This window comes from Pholcus phalangioides, unplaced genomic scaffold (assembly GCF_987345545.1).
Source record: "Pholcus phalangioides strain wild (caught in Gottingen) unplaced genomic scaffold, Ppha-v1.0 ptg000007l_1, whole genome shotgun sequence".
NCBI classification, from domain to species: Eukaryota; Metazoa; Arthropoda; class Arachnida; order Araneae; family Pholcidae; genus Pholcus; species Pholcus phalangioides.
The window spans coordinates 5,418,619-5,424,675 of record NW_028301600.1 but is presented as its reverse complement, the minus strand read 5'-3'; positions in this window follow the sequence as shown (position 1 = coordinate 5,424,675).

The window sequence follows — 6,057 nt, the reverse complement described above, 5'->3', positions numbered from 1 at the left end:
TTTCCTTAGTTGAAAGGCCTTCTTAAGTTAGTGCTCGATGATGTTTTGTATCAGCAGATATCACAAGCCACCAGGGTTACTTCCATTTTGTATTTAGTTCCCACTAGGTCCAAGGATCTCGTTGGATATGTTTTTGAGGAAGGGGAAGACGAGTTTTCTTCTCTCTCTCTCTCTCTCAAGTGATCACCGTGTCGTTAGCTTTCTTTGTAACTTTTCTTCAGGTGAAGCTGATAACAGAAGAATGGTTCCTTGTTTTCGAAAAACCAGCCTTTTGAGAGAAAGGTTAGTGGGAGTATTCGAAAACGGTTGGAATCAGTTGGCGTGGTACGTCAATGGGAAGAATTTAGGCTAAAACTATCCTCTGTTTTGCATGTCGTCATACCCTTTGTTCGTAAAAAGTGCGTTCATTTGTCGCACCACCTCTGGTTCACAGAAAAAGTGCGTAATCTTTATCTGGAAAAGAAATGGGCATTTACAGCGTATAAAAGTGGAATAGGTGACCTGTCATCATGTATTAAAGAAAGAAAGGCATTAAAGAAAGTGATTGGGGAAAGTAAAAGGAAGTTGAATCAAGGTCACCAGATGACATTAGCGCTGACCCAAAATCATTTTCCAAGAATATCAATAACGGATGTAAGGGGGAAAGTTGGCTCCTTCTCAATAGAAGGACCTAAGGTAGAAAGCAATTTGGATACGTGTGGTGCTTTCAATAATTTTTTGACATCGGTTTTTATTAGGGAAGGTGATTTAAAAAGTAATGGTGTATCATAGGGCGATAAAGTCCTTAACGATATTCAAGTGGAAAATGTGGAATTCCTAAAACTGCTGAAAAATGTATGTGAAAGAAAAGTACCGGGACTAGATGATATTTATGCTGTTGTTCTTAGGGAATGTGCTGATAGACTGTTGGGGCCAGTTGCACAGATTTACAGAAATAGTGTTACTGAGGGTATCGTCCCAAGGGATTGGTAGCTTAGTAATGTAGTGCCGATATTTAAAAAGGGTAGTAAAATAGCCGTGCCCAATTATCGTCTAATTTTTTTGAAGAGCTCCCTCTCGAAAACATTGGAAATTATTATCAAAAGGCAATTGGTGAAGTGGGTAGACGAGAATAATGTATTGTCGGATAATCGGCATGGACTCCGGAAGGGAAGTCAAGTGTAGCCAACCACTTTTGCTCTTATGATCACAAGACTATGGATTTGCGAAAGGGCAAAAACGTTGATGTTTTTTATCTTGATTTCCAGAAAGCATTCGATCGGGTCCAACATGGCAAACTCTTGAAGCGTTTACATGAGATCGAGATTGAGAACTTGTTGAATTGGATAGAATCATGGTCCAGAGATAGTTCGCAACGGTTTATGGTGAACGGGGAATTTTCTGATTAGACAGGTGTGAAGAGTGGCGTCCCTCAAGGAAGTGTCCTTGTGCTCATAATTTCTCCACTTTTTATTGATGCACTTGATCAGGGTATTGACGAGATTGTTAGCAAATTTGCTGACGATGTGAAGCTAATGGCGGTAGTCAAGAATCCAAGTGATAGGGAGATGATCTAGACCAGTGGTTCTCAACCTGGGGCCATATGGCCCCCTTGCGGTCCTGGGATATTCTAGGGGGGCCACGGGAGAAAATTAGAAGAAAGGTGATCCACGACAGGTGGTGAAGGAAGTCATAGAGAGCTGTGAAGAGAAAAGCTTTAAAAGTGAAACATGGTTGAAAAATATTACTACTTTCAGAATTCATCAGATCCGTCCATAGAACCAGGGGCATCTTAACCCTTGGGTCTATGTGGGCATGACCCGGGTCTGCATGTCTATAATGGAGGGAAGGGGACTGCACTATATGGGATCTGGTACTATGATTTTCATATGTAAGCTGTTACTTGGAGCTAAGTATGGAGGACCGCCAGAGCAACGGCTATGTTGGGAGGGTCGTTTTATCGTGCACGTTCCTTAGATCGTCCTGTATTTTACAATATAATTTGACTCCCGGGAGAGATGATAATCCACCATTTGAATCCATGCTTAGCCAGGATTCCAGAGATTGATCTGATTTATTAAAATTTCATTCATAATAAAAAAATAGAAAGTATCTCTCTTGGATGAGGATTGGGGGGGGGCGGATAGGACAGGGGGGCCACGAGAGACAATCTGATCCATAGGGGGGTCATGGGCTGAAAAAGGTTAAGAAACACTGATCTAGACTAGTGTTTCTCTACCTCCTGGCCGCAGCCTAGTACTGGGCCCTAACAACAGTTAAAACTGACCGTTTCATTTTTTACCCATTTCCCATTAATCGTGTGTGACCGAAGGGCGTAGTGGGAGGAGGGACTTGGGGATCTGGTTCCCTCCGAACTGTGAGAAAATGACCGAAAAAAGGAAAAAGACATGACCAAATCTATTGTTCTATCACTTTGGACTATGACCGGGCTTTCCATTCGCAAAAAAGAAATCAAACGGACCTTGGGCTTCCAACGATTGAGAACCACTGCTCTAGACTAACATGAATATGATTGTAGGATGGACTAATTAATGGAGTATGACCTTTAGTGTTGATAAGTGCACGGCCGCTCATTTTGATCAACCCACGTTTCATTTGCAAGTTGAACGGTATTACTGTACGGGATGCAACTAGGATCACCGGTTTGGAAATTCTCATTGACGAGCGGCTTGGGTTTTTGAACGTTGTTCAGCGGTGGTAAAAAAATCGAAAAGAAAATGCTCGATTTCATCCTTAAAAAGGTCTTTTCACGTTCTCAAACGGTGGAACGAAAAGTTTGGGAAACTATGCTTTAGGACAGTTTCCCAAACTTTTCATTCCATCCGCCCCCTTCTTCAGAGCAGCTTTTTCTCTCATTTCCCCCCAACTCAAGCGAAGCCATAGGATCCTATGTTATGCCCACAGCTTCCATCGCCCCCCTGTACCATCCCATCACCCACCAGGGGGCGATATTACCCACTTTGGGAAACACTGTCCTAAAGTCATTCTCTCTCTTTTCCGACGGTTAGTTCGTCCTGGAGTGCAGTATGCCGTAAGGTTTTGCAGACCATACCTACAGTGGGAAGTAAGCTTGGTTGAGGAGGTGCAGAATAGAGCAGGAAGAAAAGAGGAACGCAGGTGTCGGGGGATATGAATTTAATCTAGTGATGCGTGAGTTATCTAGTGGTGGTGGTTTAGATGTCTCAAGAATTCACTTAGGCCGAACGCATAGTCAGGTAACCACGAGGTACGGGAGTTCATAACAAAGACTAGCGACGAAAAAAAAAACCAATTGTATTGTTTTCTTCTACACCTCACATATTCGAGCAGCGAGACAAAGAAACCACTCAACGAGGTACGTGACTTGAACAATCCGGTTTGTTTTCACCTCGATGTGCTGTTTTTAGATATCTACTGATTGGTCCGTTTCTCACTTTTTCCCTTTCCTTCTACTGCGAAGGAATCATTTTACACCCTTATAATTCAGAACCCCTCTCCCTCCATTTTCTCCTTCTTTTATTATGCGCGGACGTCTCTTCCTTCCGCCATGCATTTTTTTCCAGTCCCACTTACCTCTTCGTTCCATTATAACCGTAGCCTAAAAGGTCCGTCCCACGAGAGTTTGCTAGGGGACGCTGGGTAAGATAATTAAAGTTAATAAAAGTCTAAAGATAATAATAGTCTTTATTGGACATAAACCGCAAAAACCACAGCCGGCGTGAAATAATTCATACTTGTTCGGTCATTCACAAAGGAAGACGCTCGTTCCGCTGCCTTTGTATTGCAAGCCATAAAAATTATTGTTTCCCCGAGGCGACCGCGGACCCTGACAAAGACTTTTATTATCTTACCCAGCGTCCCCTAGAAAACTCTCGTGGGACGAATCTCTTATAGAGTCTCCTCACCATGGGGGCTACATAATCAATGTCATCGACGTAGCGAAACTAAAAGGTCCGTCCCACGAGAGTTTGCTAGGGGACGCTGGGTCAGATAATTAAAGTTAAAGATAATAAAAGTCTTTGTCAGGGTCTGCGGTCGTCTCGGGCTTCGGGAAGCAATAATTTTTATGGCTTTCAATACAAAGGCAGCAGAACGAGCGTCTTCCTTTGTGAATGATCGAACAAGTACGGATTATTTCACGCCGGCTGTGGTTTTGGCGGTTTATGTCCAACAAAGACTTTTATTATCTTTAATTATCTTACCCAGCGTCCCTTAGCAAACTCTCGTGGGACGGACCTTTATGTCGCTGGACGCTGGGAGGGGGGGGGTGAAATCAATGGCTTTTTTTCTAGGACTCCATAAACAGATTTACGACAACGGGTCTGAAAGGGCTACCCACGCCATCAGTCTGTTCGTATAATTTGCTATTACACTTGAAGGTAGGTCAGAAGTTTTTAACCTTTTTGTAGTCGCAAGCACTGTCTGTACCCTTCATCAAAAGAAGAGCACCATTACGGCAAGTTTGACATATATATGAATGAAAATCAGGATGATTTTAATCCTTGAATGCAGTTTGTACAAGGTATTTAATTGAGATGTTGATCAAATGCTTGCGAGCAAGAAATCGGACACGAGCATTGAGCACTCTGGGAGCTTCAGGGAGCACCGTGGCGCTCGCGCAGGGGCGTAGCCAGAAATTTCGTTCGGGGGGGGGGGAGAACCAAAGTGACAGAACAATGGATTTGGCCATCTTTTTCCCTTTTTTCTGTCATTTTTTCACATTTCGGGGGGGGGGACCCCCCCCCCTCGCTACGCCCTTGTGCTCGCGAGTAACAGGTTGAAGATGCTTGAGGTAGGTGATCGTCAGGACGTGCTGGAATAGATCGGTGAGATCCCTCGAAAATATACAATCAATAATTTCGGTAATGCCCAGGACCGGAACGTTAGTGAAGAGCGAACTGACGTCAAAACTCACTAGAATGTCACTTGGTTGGAGGGAAATCTCATGGTGTTTCTGTATGAGGTAAGATTCCTCCATACCTACATGAAGTCGGAGAAACGTGGTGAGATGCTTGTCGATGACGTAGGTTGGAGATCCGATTACACTAACAATTAGACAGAAGAGGATGTTAGACTTGGGTATATTTGGTAGACCGCACGGACATGGCGGATGGGTTTCAGATTTTATGTGACGGCGTTGAATTTTCTTATAGATGGCGGATGACTTGCCAAAGCATTGGTCTTCTTCGCTACGCGAGAGGTGGGATTCAATTTGAGTTTTTTGTATGTGGGAGAGTCGAGCAAATCCTCTATTTTCCGGCCATATTCTTCTTGGTTCATCACCGTGGTTCCGTTTTCTTTGTTGGCAGGAAGAACATTGATTTTTGAGTCACTCTTCGAACTCCTAATTGCTGCATCTTCTTCACGGCTGATGTTAGACATTGGTGGCTTGCTGTGTTCTAGAATTATATCAGATTCACGACGAATTTTCTCCGCTCCCTCTAGTTGAAGTCCTCTGATGCTGGAATCAATATTGACAACAATGTCTTCAATGGCAACAACGACAGGAGTAACAGCGAAGTTGTTTCCCTTTGCCAAAACAGAGGGATCTGCAGTAGGAAGTAGTCCGCTGGACAAGTGGATGACAGTGCGGTGAGAGTTAAGTGTACTATTCAACTGAACGCGGCCGGTGTAGTCAGGGCCGTCTTAAGAGCACCATGGGCCCCCACCCCAAGTGGTTTTTCTGAGGCCCTGCCAGACAAATTTACATGCATATTCCTAGAAAATTGCAACTATATCTTATTTTTGTGAGGTCCCTCTTCCTTGAGGCCCTCGGGTCGTGCCAGAATGAGCCCATGCATTAAGACAGCACTGGTTGTAGTCTATCAAATTTGAGATGAGAAAATTGGATCGACTATAATGACCATTTCCATTTTATACTGTGCACTGCCCAAGCTCTATCGAAAATTGTCAATTTTAGACATTAGCTTGGATGAGGGGCTGGCGGTTTCAGGTGCTTTATTATGTATATATAAATGTATTACATGCACGACAATAAAACATATTTTTTAAAAAGTTACAAATTTAATCATCACAAATTAAAAAGCTACAAATAGCAAAAAAGACTATAACGGCTAT